Raw genomic sequence first — 16,839 nt, forward strand, 5'->3', positions numbered from 1 at the left:
TGAGTAGGAAAACTGTATTTATTGAATATTTGCCATGTATCAGGATCACTTGGCAAGACTGAGGCTTAGACAGGTTCAGGGAGTTGCCAAAGCTATTAATGGCATAAGGAAGATGAAACCAATTCTTTTAGATTCCACAACCTTTTCACTTTTCCACTCCACTTCTTGTCCTTTGAAGAGAAACTATCTCAAACCATTTGAATATCAAATAGTGTTTTACTGATGGCTTTTGTGTTTTCCAAATTCCTAAATTTAACCAGCAGAGACTATTTCTAGGTATACTTCCCCTCTCCCACCCCTTCAATTCTCAATTATGAAGAACTTTTCCTGTTAATCTGTATTTTCCTCAAATTCTGTATTTTATAAAGCTGGCAGGACCAGCCCTCCAACCTTAGCTAGATTTTCCTCCATAAAAACAAGCTTTCTGGAATACTATTGCTTGCCCGTGGTGAGGACATAGATTCCAGGAAGTTGCTTTTAATGCTAAAAAAAGAACATGAGGCAGACATCTGCTTGAACAGAGAAGAATGTAAAATCCAACTGCTCCCACTGCTGGTGTCTCTGTCAGCACCCACAACCCCCTCCAGTCCCGCAAGAGGGGCTTCAGGCTGAACGCATAAAAACTGTGTGCTCACTGATCAGGGACCCAGGATCGGAGGGAGGTAGACTTTTCATTGCAAACCTTTTTGCATGGTATCTGCACACATAGTGTGCATATAAATTACCTTAAAAAAAAAACTGCTTAAAAATTAATCTCAGATGAGAGATTTCTGTTAAGAGAAATGGGGGTATTTATCAGGATGGATTCAGTGATCACTGTACCCTCTCCCCGGAGAAGGCAATGGCACCCCACTCCAGTACTCTTGCCTGGAAAATCCCATGGACGGAGGAGCCTGGAAGGCTGCAGTCCATGGGGTCGCTGAGGGTCGGACACAACTGAGTGACTTCACTTTCACTTTTCACTTTCATGCATTGGAGAAGGAAATGGCAACCCACTCCAGTGTTCTTGCCTGGAGAATCCCAGGGACGGGGGAGCCTGGTGGGCTGCCGTCTATGGGGTCGCACAGAGTCAGACACGACTGAAATGACTTAGCAGCAGCAGCAGTACCCTCTCCCAGGGCCTGCTTCTGGGCCACCACATGTGTGATTAAGACCATACTGAAAGCTTCCAAAGTGAGCTCAGGCCTGGGAACACAGCAGAGATGGAAAGAGCGTAGAAATGTTCTCATCAGAGTCTCCTGCCTGTTGAGGAGACAAGGAAGGTTTTTCCAAAAGCAGTGTTGCATTAAGGGAGACCTCTCCCAGGGCCCAAGAGTGGACTCTTGTCTAACACTCGGAAATGAATTATCTGAGGAGACACTCGAGTTAATAAAACACAAGACTTTATTGGGAAGGGACACCTGGGCAGAGAGCTAGAGGGTAAGGGAAACCAGGAGAGCTGCTCTGCCACGTGGCTCAAAGTCTTGGGTTTTATGGTGATAGGATTACTTTCCGGGTTGTCTTTGGCCAGTTATTCTGACTCAGGGTTCTTCCTGGGGGCTCACACACTGCTCAGCCAAGATGGATGCCAGGGAGAAGGATTCTGGGAGGTGGTAGGACATGTGGTGTCTCCTTTTGACCTTTCCCAAGTTCTTTCAGCTGATGATGGCTTGTTAGGTCCATGTTCTTTACTAAGACCTCCTGTCGTAAAATAACGCACGCAAATGGTTACTATGGTGCCTGGCCTGGGTGGGTGGCTTCAGTCAGTATGTTTCTCCTAAGAGGAGCAGATAATTCACAGCCATACCCTAGATGCTCAGGGGTTGAATGATAATCTGAAAGAGGAGTCAAATCAAAGGATGGTCCCATTCTTTTACAGTCTAAGTCATAATGACATTAATGATAATGAGAATTACTATTGTGAGGGCTTAGTCCATTAACATTTAATTAAATTAATGATAAGATTGGAATTAGATCTACCATTTTATTATTTGTTATCTGTTTCTTGGTTTTCTGTTCCTCTCTTCCCCTCTCCCTCCTAGTTTAGACTATTTAAAATATATTTTAGAATTATTTTATGTACATCTTGGCCTTTTAACTAGAACTATTTACATCATTTTTAAAGGTTACACTAGGGATTACACTCTACATCCTTGATTTTTCACACTGTTATTATTGTACCATTTCATATAAAAATGCAGAAAATTTGCAGCTGTATTGTTCCATTTATCCCTCATACTACTCCACGCACAGCACTTTTCACTGTTGCTGCCGTGTGCATTACAGCTACATACCTGTAATCTGTCAGCAATATTATAATTTCTTTTTAAAGAGTCATAAATATTTCAAAGAAATGGAGAGAAAAAACAGTTTTATATATTACCCAGATATTTACCACTGCTAACGTTCTTTAATCCTTCCAGGCAGTTCAAGCTTCCCTCTGGTATAGCTTCCGTTCAGCCTGAAGAAATTGCTTTGTCTTTCTTCCAGTGAAGCTCTGTAGGCAATGTAAAAGAACATCTACTTTGCCTTCTACTTTACAGGATATATTTACTGGATATAGAATTTTGAGCTGACAGTTCTTTCTCTTGACACTTTAAAGATGTTTTTCCACTATTTTCTAGCCTCCATGTTTTCTCTTAAAAACTTGGTGGATGTTAAAATTATTGCTGTCCAGTATGCCACGTGTTGTTCTCTGGCACGTGAAATTCTCTTTTGAATTTCTCTTTATGTCCAGTTTTAACTCTAACGAACCTAGATGTGATATTCTTTGCCTTTGTCCTACGTGGGCTACTCTAGGGTAAATCTCCAAATTTATGTCTTTTACTAAATATAGAAAATTTTCAGTCATTATTTCTTCAAATATTTTTTGAAATATTCTTTCTTTCTTCTTCCTCTGAGACATTTATACAAGAATTTTTGATATTGCCCTAGAGATCCTGGAGACTTTGTTCATGTTTTAAAATCTTTTTTTTTCCCCTCTCTTTCTTCTTCAGATTGGATCATTTCTATTGGTATACCTTTACATTCACTGACTTTTTTCTGTCATCTCTATTTATATTAGTCCTGAGAGTTAGATTTCTCATTATTGGAAAATGAAGTTACAAATAAGCAAGAGAGGAAGGCTAAAATGAACAGGTTGATTCCTGTCACACTGAATTAGTGTTGGACATCAGTAGAAACTCATTTATTAGGATGATGGGAAAGAGAGAGAAATAGATGTGTTCACAAAAGTTAGTGTACATACATACATTCCCAAATCTATTCACTGACTTAGAAACAATGACATCCTCATAGCAATGAGTGCACCTCGTGTCCAGATCTTGGTTTGAAAGGAACAGGACCCCTTGGAGAAATGGTTCATTCCAGGCCTAAGGCAGAAGAAATAAAAGATGAAGTTCTGAGCATCTTGTGAAATAAGGAAGTGCTCAAAAAAAAAAAAAAAAAAATTATGGGGGCTTCCCAAAAGACACAAGACCCTGGAAGGGCTCCTAATACATTAGTTTTGAATTATATCCCAACTAACAAAATAAATATGCTTTGTCCCATAGTAATATAAATCAGTTGCTGACTAAATAAATGGGTGGAGGATGAGACAATTTCTCCCTCCTAAGAATTCCAACTAATCAGTGTAGAACAAAAGAAGAAAACGGAAAACCACCGTGAGACATTTCAGTAACAACGGTTGCAGGCAAGATTCAGCAACGAACGCTGAAAAAAATGGGTGAAGGCTTAAGAAAACACAGGGTGTGCCTTCAAAATATCTTCTTCAAATATTTATTAATTCCTGTAGTGGAATATGTTCACAAATTCTTAAACACTTCTCCCGCCAGGAAGGGGACTTTAATTTTTCTCTCTCTGAGTATGGGCTGGATGTAGACTCTCGGTTAACAAACAGTTTAAAATGAGAAAAAGACTAACAGTATAGTGGAGAAACCTTCAGGCAGCCCTAGAACAAATTGCTCAAAGTCAACATCACCAGTAATAAGACACGTTGGCACCACGTACCCTCTGAAATGATACAGTGAGGACATGTCACCTCGGCGGTAGTCCTTCCCAAGTTGTTATTTAGTCGCTGTCATGTCTGACTCTTTTGCAACCCCATTGACTGTAGCCCAGCAGGCTCCTCTGTCCATGGGATTTCCCAGGTAAGAATACTGGAGTGGGATGCCATTTCCTTCTCCAAGGAATCTCCCCAACCCAGGGATCAAACTTGTATCGCCTACATTGGCAGGCAGATTTTTTACCACTGAGCCACCAGGGAAGCCCCAGGCCTCCCTAGGATCTAATCCTGAGAAAGCTTTAGACTAATCCAAATTGCAGGAAATTCTGCAAAATATCAGACCAGCACTCCTACACAGTGTCAAGGTCATGAAAGACAAGGAGAGAGTAGGAGCCTACCACAGATTGGAGGTAACTAAGGTAAATGTGAAGATTAATGCAATGTGGTGTCTTGAATTGGATCCTAGAACAGAAAAGGAGCGTTAGTAGAAAAATTGAGATAAACCTTCCCTTTAAAATGTATAACTTCTTGAGCATCAGGACAGAGTTATTCAACTCCCAGGCCTTAACGTAAAGCTTTCAACACTGACTTTTGATGTGTTCAAGTTAGACATACCGATAATAGTAACAGTGCCATTTATTGCCTCTTAATGGAGGCCAGATACTCAGCTCAGGATTTTACATACAGTGTGCCATTTAATCCTCCAAACAGCATCATCAACATCATCAACTCCATTTTACAGGTGAGATGTTGAGCACAAAGCAGGATAGTAATTTGCCCAAGGTCACACAGCTAGTAATTGCAGGAACCAAGATGTGAACTCAAGGAGTTTGGCTTCAGCCCTCAGACGCTTTAACTACTATGCTTGGTCTGTGGGAGTGTTTACTAAATTATTGCCTTGAGGAATTAGGAAACTCCATTACAGGGATACTGTGAATCATCCAAATAAGAACCATAAAATATTGGAGGAAGAAGTGTTTATATAATTCTTTCTGAAGCAGCAAAATCTATACCCTTGTTTTCCAAGCTTTAGTCTTCCTCCAGCCAGCTCCCCGATTTCTGCCATGGCTGACATAACCTGTGCTCTTAGTCACTTAATATCTTTTAAACTGACTCAATTGTTTTTGCTTAAGTAAATTATTCAAAAAGGAAAGTGACCTCATGCCACTATTGTAAATGGAAAAGCAGTATCATTTACCTTAAGTAAATGGTAACCTAAAAATAAATACCATAGAAACAAAACAATCTCCATAGATTACAGTTAGATACTGGCGCTTGCCAAGGGCCTGAGCCTGAATGAGTTGTGCTCTCTCTTTGCTAAAACAAGGAAGATTTAACGAATGTTGGAGACCTGTCCATGGCAGACCAGCACCTAAAGGTAAGCAGAATTACCAAAAAAACTAAAGTCTTCTTTGTCATTTTGGAATTCAGTGACAGAGACCCCACAGAAACTTAAACAAAGTAGAAACTATTGGTGTCTCACACAAAAGCCCACAGGCAGGAGGACTGGCCAGTATGGCACCCAACAGCGCTGAGAAGAAGCATGCGCCAGCTTGTGGTCCCATCAGGGCAGCCTACACAACCACTTCAAGGACCAAGATTGCTGTTGCAATACCAGCCATCACTTCTGCTCTCCAGGGAACAAGAAGGAAAAGGGAATACCTCTTTGAGAATAAGTCTCCACTTTCGCTTGCATCTCATTGGCTAGAACTTATTTACATAGACTGGGAGACAGGGAAATGTAGTTTTTATTTTGGGGCAGCCAAGTATCTAACTTCAAAAAAAGGAATGGGAATTCTATTATTAGAGGAAAAGGGGGAAATGGATAGAGAGTAGCAATGTCTGTGATTTTATGATTCTCCATGCCCCACCTATTTTCTACCAGGACTCGTCTTAGGAGAATCACCTAAGTGATTCCAGCCCAGGCCTTCAGCTGACCTCTCCACTTGCTTCTGAGGTTGACCTTGACCCTGCTGCTCCTTTGCCCATCTTCTGAGCTAAGGAAAGTACTTCTCTCCCCCTACTAAGGTTACATTTTGTTATTAGGCACCTTAAAGCTGCCCTGCCTCTGAGCCCACCTCTTACAGGGCTCCCGTGCTAAGTGGGCTGTGAGAGGAGCACTGCTCAGGGCGTCACCAGATCTGGGGTGCTTTCTGGCTGCCCCTCTCTGGCTGTGCTGCCATCCCTGATTCACGCTCAGAAACGTTTCATCACTGAAAGTGACACTGCAGAGCCAAAGGCAGAGTTCCTGGCCGTGGGCTGGAAGAATCCATGGCCCCAGACTGAGCTGTGGGCTCTGATAACTCTGCCCTGAAACTTGAGAAGTTTCACACATTATAGGAAAGTTACACCACCTCCAACACAAAGACATACACAAAAGGCCTTCTCAACACGAAGACAGAGACAAAACTTGCCAAGGATGGTGTTGGCAACCGCTAGCAAGTTGGAGATGGAAATCCTCTTATATCAAATGACCTTCGATTATAGTCTGAAGAGGAAAGATGTGACCTGACCAGGGAAAGGAGGGAAGTTACGGGCACTGCCATTGACAGCCTCAGAGATGAGTCACAGATGCTGGGGTTACCATCCACCTGGACCACTGAGACCAGGACCACCACTCCAGGCAGGGTTGAGATCATAGGGTTTTAGAGCAGAAGGCCATCTGAAGACTCCCTGACCCTATAAGTCTCCACATTTCCAAAATCAAAGACATTTTTTAAAAAGCATCAACCCAACAGACTTTTGTTTTAATAGTTCTGTGACAATTAAGTTGTACAAATTAATAATTAAATCACGTTTCTTGTATTTTGTACCTAAGACCCATATCTGCTGGTCAGAGGGCCTGGTGAGCATGGGAAAAATGATAAGACCAAGCTGAGCTTCCAGATGCTTGACATTTGCCTCCCACACAGGCTCAGGCTGCAGAAAAACCCATCGCTTTAGGTGGGAGGTTGAAAAACACCAGGAAAGAACTGGTAAGCCAACCCCACTCTTGGCATCTTTGCTGGTCTCCAGGCTCCTACCAGGTTGAAAAGAGCTAAACCTCACAGTCAATCTCTTCAACTTACTGGTGGGAAAACTGAGCCCAGGAGGGGAAATAGCTCAGCCAAAGTCACCCAGTTACGGATGGTGAGCCATGTCGCACACCTCCTGACTCATGACCACTGTCCTGCCCACTTCTATACCCTCCCAATTGCTCAATCCCCAAACTCCAGCCAAGAGTCTCAGAGCACAGTGTGGGAACCAGCTTAGCAGAGTCACAGGGAAGAGAGGGGTTGCTCCCAAAGAAAGGTGAATCATCCACACCCAAGTGTACAAAGTAGCAGGGACGCCTGGATCAGAAAGCCAAGCCTGTGCCAGAATGCCACGGATGCCATAAACAAAGCAGCCAAACGTGCCAGACTCGTTGTGATTACCCAGCAGGCTGACGGTGTATCTGAAGGCTGCAGTCTGTGACGGGTCCCAGGACACTCACCTGGCTTCTTAGATGGCTTCTTAGATGATCTTGTGCCAGTGATAAGAGAAAGCATTGTTTTCCCCAAACACTATCCAGATCTAACTCAGGAACAGACCACCCAGAAAGTAGTTGAAACCTGTCATGCCTAATAGGAGAATAAATTGCGATATGTTTATATTCCCAGGGCCTGATGAAGTCACTGAGTCTCTCAGATAAAGTGTCAAACCAGCCTGCGACACCAGCCGAGAAACCAAATGTTAGCCCAGTTTTCTGAGTAGCCGTGCAGCCTTGAGCTGGCTCGCGGGGGTCCTCGGTGCCTCAATCGTAAGTGGGAAGGTTTGTCCCTGTAGTGGTTTGCTAGGACTGCCAAGACAAAGTAACCACAGATGGGGATTTAAACAACAGAAATGTATTCTCTGTTTGTTCTCAAGGCTGAACGTCCAAGGTCAAGGTATCGACTGAGTCGGTTCATTTTAACGGCTGTGAGACAATTTCTGTTCCTTGCCTCTCCCCTAGCTTCTGGCGGTTTGCTGGCAAATTTTGATGTTTCTCCCCTTGTAAATGCATCACTCTGACCTCTGCCTTCATCTTCACATAGCATTCTTCGTGTTGTGTGTGTGTGTATGTGAATCTGTCTCCAGTTTCCTTTTTTGGTAAGAGCATCAGTCATTTGTATAAGGAGTCCACCCTAGTGACCTCAACCTAATTCATTACATCTGTAATGACTCCATTTCCAAAGGAGGTCATGTTCTGTGGTGCCGGGAAGTAGGACTTCAACATATGAATTAGGGGAGGACCCGAACCAACCCAGAACCGTCCACAGCCCCCCATCTCAGCACCAACTGTAAGGGTCACAGAAGGCCTCGCATGTGAAAGCACCTAGAGGCAGATAAGGCCAACAGGATGGAGAAGTCTGTGTGGTCCCTTCGGGCTGTGGGGGCCACTGAGATGTGGCTGTAACTCTGAGAAGCAGAAACCTGGAAGTCCAAGGGTTTCCTGGCTACTCTGGACAACTCGGCAGACAGGTGGTGGCCGTGTTTCCATAAAGGCTTGGTATAAAAAGGCAAACCCAGGCAAGCATTTTCACAGAGGCAGGGCCTCTCGGCTGGTCTGTGACTGAGGAAACTTTGGTTTCTTTTCTGCTCCATCCAAGGGTCTGCTGCCATCCACAGCAAATTTGCTCTAAGTGGGACTGCCTCTCCTCCATCCCACTCATGTTAGAACTGAAACAGAAAGAACTGAGGCTAGAATAACTCAGTGCCCTATGTGGTTTGGGGTGAGTGGACAGAATGTTGCCATTTCCTATTGCCGTGTGTAAATAAGCACTGATCACTCTGTAGGAAGCAGCAGATTTCCACACAAGACGAGAGTCACCAGCCCCGCGGAGCTGCCCCTGTTCACCTTGCCAGCTGCCTGGGCCACCCTCTCCTCCACCCATGCTCCCTCCATCCTGTGGCACAAAGAATTGGAGTAATTCATCCAAGGCCCCTCAGGTAAGTGGCAGAAACAGCATTCAGACCCAGTCGGTCTGGCTCCGAAACACCATAATTCCTCATGTCAGACTGAAGCTGGACCACTACCCAGACCAAAGGCTCAGATGCACGATGTGGTATTGACTCTGGAGACAAGCTTGGCCCGGGGGGCGAGTAGAATTTTCCACATTGTGCTTTAGAGTTTTTCACCTAAGTGTCTTGAAGAAGGGAGGCCAGTGGTGGATGCAAAGTCTGGACCATCTGGAGTGAGAGGGAGCCTTCATGTCCCCTTCCCTTGGGGAGGCCTAAGTAGTTTTTTTCATTAATTGATTGAACCTATTGGAAAACATATCAAGCATACAGACAAGGGTAGAGTATTAAAATGTACATACTATTTGGCTTTATCAAATTTAACACTAAGCCATTTTTGCTTCAGATGTTTTACTTTTAAGAAATAAAACAGGAGATGAGTTGAAGTTTCCTGCACATTGTTCCCCTTTCTTCAGAAGAAACCACCATCATAAGGTTGTGTTATCATTCCCATGAGTATTTTATACTCTTAATACCCACGTGTGCATCCATACATATCTTACAGTATTGATTTTCAGGTCCTAAAACTTTTTCCCAGTGAAATCATACTGGACATTCCTTACTCACTTCTTTCCACTCCACCATTTGCCTTTGCTTATATCGTGTTGATCCCTGTGGCTGCAGTTCATTCATTTTAACTTCTATAAAAATAGGCCACAATTTTAAAAATTAATTTTCTGGTTGCTTTGCATTTTTTTTAATGTTAGGAATGACCTTGTAAGAAGATTCTTGTAACAATGAGGCTCTCACGCTCTTCTGAAGCATAATCTTAGAAGTAGGATGCCTGAGTCATGGGGGAGGAGCATCTTCAAGTCTTCAGACAGTCACTAGACTTCCCTCCAAAGTGGTTCTACTGATGGATCCTCCCATCTGTAGAACTTTGAACTCTCCACATAGTTGCCTACACTTGGTATCATCAACCTTTAAATTTTTTGCCAAGCAAAATGAAATGGTGTCTCCCTGAGATTTTAATTTGCATTTTCTTTTACTAGCAGTGAGATGCAGCATCTTTTCATGGCTTTATTTTATGGGCATGAGTCTTTGGGTGTCTCCCCTAGTGAGCTTCAAGGGGAAGTGCAGAGTAGCCAGAGCTTAGATCTCGGGCCTGGTGCTTGTTAACTCTAGAAGCTCTCCTGACTCCTGGGTAAGAAATTCACTGTTGCCTGAATAGCCTGGAGTGCCTTGTGAAGGGTGAAGGGAGAGAGTAACGGAAGAAGTGGCCTGTTTTACCCTAGATCAGATCAAATCAGATCAGTCGCTCAGTCGTGTCCGACTCTTTGCGACCCCATGAATCGCAGCACGCCAGGCCTCCCTGTCTATCACCAACTCCCGGAATTCACTGAGACTCACGTCCATCGAGTCAGTGATGCCATCCAGCCATCTCATCCTCTGTCGTCCCCTTCTCCTCCTGCCCCCAATCCCTCCCAGCATCAGAGTCTTTTCCAGTGAGTCAACTCGTCACATGAGGTGGCCAAAGTACTGGAGTTTCAGCTTCAGCATCATTCCTTCCAAGGAAATCCTAGGGCTGATCTCCTTCAGAATGGACTGGTTGGATCTCCTTGCAGGCCAAGGGACTCTCAAGAGTCTTCTCCAACACCACAGTTCAAAAGCATCAATTCTTTGGCACTCAGCCTTCTTCACAGTCCAACTCTCACATCCATACATGACCACAGGAAAAACCATAGCCTTGACTAGACGGACCTTTGTTGGCAAAGTAATGTCTCTGCTTTTCAATATGCTATCTAGGTTGGTCGTAACTTTCCTTCCAAGGAGTAAGCGTCTTTTAATTTCATGGATGCAGTCACCATCTGTAGTGATTTTGGAGCCCAGAAAAATAAAGTCTGACACTGTTTCCACTGTTTCCCCATTTATTTCCCATGAAGTGGTGGGACCGGATGCCATGATCTTCGTTTTCTGAATGTTGAGCTTTAAGCCAACTTTTTCACTCTCCACTTTTACTTTCATCAAGAGGCTCTTGAGTTCCTCTTCACTTTCTGCCATAAGGGTGGTGTCATCTGCAGATCTGAGGTTATTGATATTTCTCCCAGCAATCTTGATTCCAGTTTGTGTTTCTTCCAGTCCAGTGTTTCTCATGAGGTACTCTGCTTATAAGTTAAATAAGCAGGGTGACGATATATAGCCTTGACGAACTCCTTTTTCTATTTGGAACCAGTCTGTTGTTCCATGTCCAGTTTTAACTGTTGCTTCCTGACCTGCATACAAATTTCTCAAGAGGCAGGTCAGGTGGTCTGGTATTCCCATTCTTGAAGAATTGTCCACAGTTTATTGTGATCCACACAGTCAAAGGCTTTGGCATAGTCAATAAAGCAGGAATAGATGTTTTTCTGGAACTCTCTTGCTTTTTCTATGATGCAGCAGATGTTGGCAATTTGATCTCTGGTTCCTCTGCCTTTTCTAAAACCAGCTTGAACATCAGGAAGTTCACGGTTCACATATTGCTGAAGCCTGGCTTGGAGAATTTTGAGCATTACTTTACTAGCATGTGAGATGAGTGCAATTGTGCAGTAGTTTGAGCATTCTTTGGCATTGCCTTTCTTTGGGATTGGAATGAAAACTGACCTTTTCCAGTTCTGTGGCCACTGCTGAGTTTTCCAAATTTGCTGGTATATTGAGTGCAGCACTTTCACAGCATCATCTTTCAGGATTTGGAATAGCTCAACTGGAATTCCATCATCTCCACTAGCTTTGTTCGTAGTGATGCTTTCTAAGGCCCATTTGACTTCACATTCCAGGATGTCTGGCTCTAGGTCAGTGATCACATCTATCCGTCTACTAAACAACTGGAGTCCGGCACAGCACCCCGGTTGGTGACTTACTGTATGACTGCCACGGGGCCAGTCCAGGACGGCAGGTGCCCTCTTCTCTACAGAAGCCTTCCGGGGAGGATGTGAGCAAGAGAAAAGGTAAGATCAAGAGACAACTGCCCTCATAAACCACAAGGTCATATTGTATAGCCCGGGAACTGCCCTGATCGTTCTGTGACAACCATAATGGAAACGAACATGAAAAAGGGACTCAGAGGGCGAGACTGAAATGAATGAAAGTCACTCAGTCATGTCTGACCCTTTGCGACCCCATGGACTGTAGCCCGCCAGGCTCCTCGGTCCATGGAATTCTCCAGGCCAGAATGCTGGAGTGGGTAGCTGATCCCAAGGCTGATGGATGTTTAATTTTGTCCCATAGATTTGGCAACACACAGGTCCTGGGAGAGCTCCACAAGGCAGTGCCGAGAGAGCATGTTCAGGGTCAGGGTCAGGGTCAGAGACCCACCCGGAGTGAGCTGAGGGACCCGAAGGGTGTGCAGATGCGTCTCTTGACAAGCTCAACTGCGAATGAGAGCAGAAGGGCAAGGAGTTGAGGAAAGGTTTTCTTTCACAAAGAGACAAAGCATTTAGATCCGAGAGAAAGAGATGCAAGGATGGAGCTGTGAACTACTGGAGTGAGGCTTCGGGTGAGCCACCATCCACCATCACAGGAGGTGGGGGAGGTCGTGTAGATGAGGCTGGAAGGCTTGGAGGCCAGTGCCCATCTGATGGCTGTTCTGCCCTCTTCTTGGGGCAGGATGCTTGGTCATCAGATGCTCAGGTAGGGGGTCACATAGGAAAGTTGAGACTGAAGCCAGCTTGAAACAGTCCTGGAGAACAGGAGGGTGAGCTTGTTAAAGTCTGCCACCTCCCTGTCGCCACCTTGTGAACGCCTGTTCTAATTCTGCTGTCCTGACTGTGCTTGGATGCTCAGGAGGGCAACAGATGAGGAAGCCACGAAGTAAGGCAACCCTGCGCTCAACTTGGAAGTCCCTGAGACACTGAAGAGAGAGGAGAACTATCTCCCTCAGAGCTGCAGGCCACCTCTGAATAAGAGGCAAGGTCAGGACTTGAAGCAAGGACCCAGGAGTGGCCAGTGTTTCTGCGTGAAGATGCCTTCGTGCCATAGGGAAGACATGGAAGGGTCAAGGACCAATGATGACAGGCTTGATTCAATAATTCAGTGGTTTGCTTTCTCTTGATTCCACAAGTAAACATTTTTAATGTGTTCTCTTTTTCCATCAACTGAGTATATAGCATGGCAGAAGAAAAAAATGTGGCTGATATTTTTTGGTTAATTACTAACACTTCTCTCCTGATTTCTCTTTATTGCTTAAAAAATTAATGTTGACTTAAATATTTTTCACTACCTCTCTGTTTAAAGTTTTCTCATCCCCTCGCTGACTGTCAGGAGAGACGGAGCAGCGGTTTTAAATTTTTTTCTTTTTCATCCCCATTTAACAGACAAAGAAGCTGGGGACCCTGCAGGAGATGTGATTTGCAAAGACTACCCAGCTTGTGAAGGGCAGGGTTTCAGCTACAGGCTATCATCTCTGGCTCGCAGGGCTGGGGTCCGACAGATGAGGGACTGGGAGTTCCAGCGCTGGCAGACAGGATACCCGGCGACTCCTTGGGCGCCCTCTCCTGGTGGTCGGTGTTCGAGCAGGATATCTTCTCCAAAGAGGGCGGCCCTTTCAGGGCAGAAAACTGTGGAAAGCACCTCTGATGCCAGAGAAAACCAGAGGCCTGCCAAGCTCGGCCTCTGCTTAGACGGCACCAGGCCAGAACAGAACTTGGCTTTCACTGAGCCATGAGCAAAGAGCCAAAGAAAACAATGAGGGGACCCACAGCCCCTAGAAGCCAGCCCCCTGCCCCCAGCCCCTCTGCAGACAGCTCTAGTGACTCACTCCTCCGCAGGGAGCGGCCTGGGAGGAAACAGTCCAGGAGCACATGGGAGAAACTCTATGGACGGACGTCAAACAGGTCCTGGTCTCCAGGAAGGAAAAACACCACTGAAATCACCACGGTTGGCAACGGTGCTGCTCTCCAGGGTCCCAGGGTGTATGGTGAATGGCTCGCAGGAAGGACAGTGAGAGAAGGGGGCACAGGCTCAGCCACACCCAGGAGCCAGCTCCCCGGCCACAGCTGGACAAAGTGTCTGCTGCGACAAGCCTGGGATCGTTGACCGTCAGCCACCACAGGGCCAGGCATGATTAAGATGCTATGGAGAGAATCGTTTAGATTTTGCCTGCGCCAGGCTAACGGTTTTAAAGACCATCATTTTGAACTTCTCACCAAAAGAAGAGTCTGAGGCCTGATTCTCCTCTGTATGAAATGCCATCTTTGCAGCAAATAACAACAACGAAAAAAGATAATGAATCAAACAAAGAAACAATGAAGATATTCAAACCCATGCTCTCTTATTGCTAGAGCCACAGAGCTTCAACCCCTGATGCTCAGAATGTTACCTAAACACACGCTTTTGCTTCTCAGTGTTGGCACAGTTAGGAAAGGAGAATGACCGTGCTGGCAGACCAGGCTCCCTTGAAGCTCCCAGGTGGTCAGCTTCCAGCTGGAGAGAGGGGTGTCCAGGGATGGAGTTCTTGGGATGCAGGGCACTTGGCTGAAACTAAAGGCTCTGCTTTTACTGGGGCACCCAGGGACTGACTCTCTACAGTGTCCAGCACAGGTCCAAAAATTCACTCTTCACTCCCTTGGTCCATGCATTCATTCACCTGCCATCCTACAGGCATGTGCCAATGGCCCTCTTGTGCCTGATACAGAGTTGGGCTCCTGGGTGGATTCAAGAGCAAAGAGATGGTCTCCGCCTTGAGTAACTGCAACGTGATGCAAAACAGGCCACAGAGCTGTGCTGTGGGGACACATGCCCACCTCGGGTTCCTGGCCTCCGGCCCCTCTGCTGGGACACCTGCTCCCTCACTTCCTTCGGGTCTCTGCTCACATTCCTCTGCCCCGGAGGGCTTCCCCCATCACATGCCATCACTCCCTGTCCCCTGACCCGGCCTTATCATGGCACTTACTCTTCCTGATCTCGCATGTATTGATGGTCTTGCCCAGAGTGTCGGCTTCATCGAGGCAGAGACCTTGTCCTGCTCTCTTTCGAGTTCTCAGCCCTTATACAGGGCTTCTCACTGACACTGAAAAGTAAATGTTGTGAGGAGAAAGAGCGGGAGGGACGGACACTGCTGTGACTCACCAACCGTGGCACATGTGAGAGGGCTTCCAGCTGGAGGTGTCCTAGGGCTGGGACTTACAGGAGGATTTGCCTGGGGTGGAAAAGAGAGGACCAGACAGCCAAGCAAAGGAAGTGGTACCTACAGGACTAAGGAGGTTGGAAGGAGGCGAGGCTGGGGCAGGTGGGAATACGGCTGAAGGCCCTTGAGGCCAAAAAGGGGTCACGGCCTCGTCCCTGAGCTGTTGGGAATGATCCAGAGTGATTAAGCAGAGGACAAGAAAGGGACGGGTGTGCTGGGGTGGGGAGAGATGGAAGGAGGCCTGTTGGCCAGGAAGCACTTGATTTCGCAGTTTTCAGGTGGCGCCAACAGGGAGGCAAGTTCTGGGGAGGGGGCAAGGTCCCCAAGTGCAGCCCAGTTGGGGCCTGGAGGGTTTCATGGAGAAGGTAAGCCCGGTACAAGGCTCTGGAGCCCACACCAGATAGTAGGATGGCCGGAAAGGGGAAGAGAGCAGGGCAGGACGCCAGGCCAGCTCCCCATGGCTGACATGCCCACTCCTCCCACCTCTGCCTCCCCGTGATCACCAGCACGTTCACTCCAAACAGTCAGCATGGACTGAGGCTAATTATCCAGCCAGGAAATGCCTGCGTGGACAAGGCCACGTCTCCTGACAGCCCCAGCCCCGCCCGGGCGGCCTTGAGCGTTCCCTGCCTGCTCTCCTCGTCTGGTGCCAGCCCAAGGCCGGGGACTCACCCTAGACACAACTCGGCCCTCACCCTGCTCCGGACCTTCTTAGCTCCACCCTGACCCTCCACAACCCTGGCCCCCTCCCCATGACTGACCCTCCCCACCCTCAGAGGAGGCTTGGGGTTTCAGTCTCTCTGGGACCAGCAGGGCCTGAGCGAGAAGGGATGCAGGGCTGGGCTCCTCCTGCTTCTGCCCTTCAAAGGCCCCGCTTGGCTCCATCTCCCTCTCTGCCCTTCCTTCCACCTGCACTCAGGGAAGGAGGGCAAGGTACACCCACACAGGGCCCCCTGGTGACCCACCAACAAGCCCACGCCAGGCCTTGAGGAGGGAGATGAAGTCCGAAAATTAGCACGTCCAGAGATGCCACCCACCTCGCTTGGGGCTGGGGGAGACACATCATACTTACACAGCACTGCTCCTTATAGCTCCAAAGTCACTTTTTGGTGCAAAAGCATGAAAAATGTATTATGTATGACTTGGTATCACATTTGATATATTTAGATAATTTTTCAGAAATGAAAACTAGCAAAACCTCTCTGGGAAAAGAAATTCCCATTCCCCGCCCCGCCCCCACCACCACCACCACCAAACTTTCAGGGTATTTTTGTGCCTTCCTGGCTCTGCTCTGGGGAGGGGAGGAGCTGGAGACACCACCACCACCCCCGCCAACCCGGGAGCCCACCCCTGGGAGAGGGGAGCGTGCAGCTAGCTCTTCCCGGGTGTGTGGCCCCACCAGGGATGTCAAATTGATTAACTTCATCATGGTAGTGAGCTCCCTAATGTTTTTCTTTGCAGTATCTCGACTCTAAACGATCGTGACCCAAGGCAATTTACAGTTACTTCCATTTTTTTTAATGAAGTCTGATTTAATAGTCGGAATGGTTAATGGCCTCGTCTGTCACACATAATAAAACAGAGCCTAATTGTATTTTAAAAAGGCCCTTTTGGTATGAACAGAAGCAACAACTTGATTGCCTTGTGAGAGAGGGCTTTGCTGTGCGCTGAGATGCCTTCCCAAGGGCGCCACTTTCTCCCTGGGTCACCATTTCACCCTCCCCTACAGTTTTTTCTT

The 16,839-nt window shown here is 46.6% G+C and overlaps 1 long non-coding RNA gene across 2 annotated transcripts; it reads right to left on the reverse strand.

The window, feature by feature from the left end:
* Nucleotides 1–683: 683 nt before the first annotated feature.
* LOC133237721 (uncharacterized) lies at nt 684–16,330 on the reverse strand. 2 transcript variants are annotated; one of them, XR_009733315.1, is made up of 4 exons: nt 7,458–16,330; nt 3,231–3,350; nt 2,375–2,476; nt 684–1,680 (listed from the first exon to the last, which is right to left on the reverse strand). It is a non-coding gene; the product is annotated as an uncharacterized LOC133237721 (long non-coding RNA). The 2 variants fall into 2 exon arrangements; XR_009733314.1 differs by lacking the exon at nt 3,231–3,350 and having other exon boundaries at nt 1,342–1,680; nt 7,458–16,324.
* Between the last annotated feature and the right edge of the window lie 509 nt (nt 16,331–16,839).

The sequence above is a fragment of the Bos javanicus genome, chromosome 24 (genome assembly GCF_032452875.1).
Source record: "Bos javanicus breed banteng chromosome 24, ARS-OSU_banteng_1.0, whole genome shotgun sequence".
NCBI classification, from domain to species: domain Eukaryota; kingdom Metazoa; phylum Chordata; class Mammalia; order Artiodactyla; family Bovidae; genus Bos; species Bos javanicus.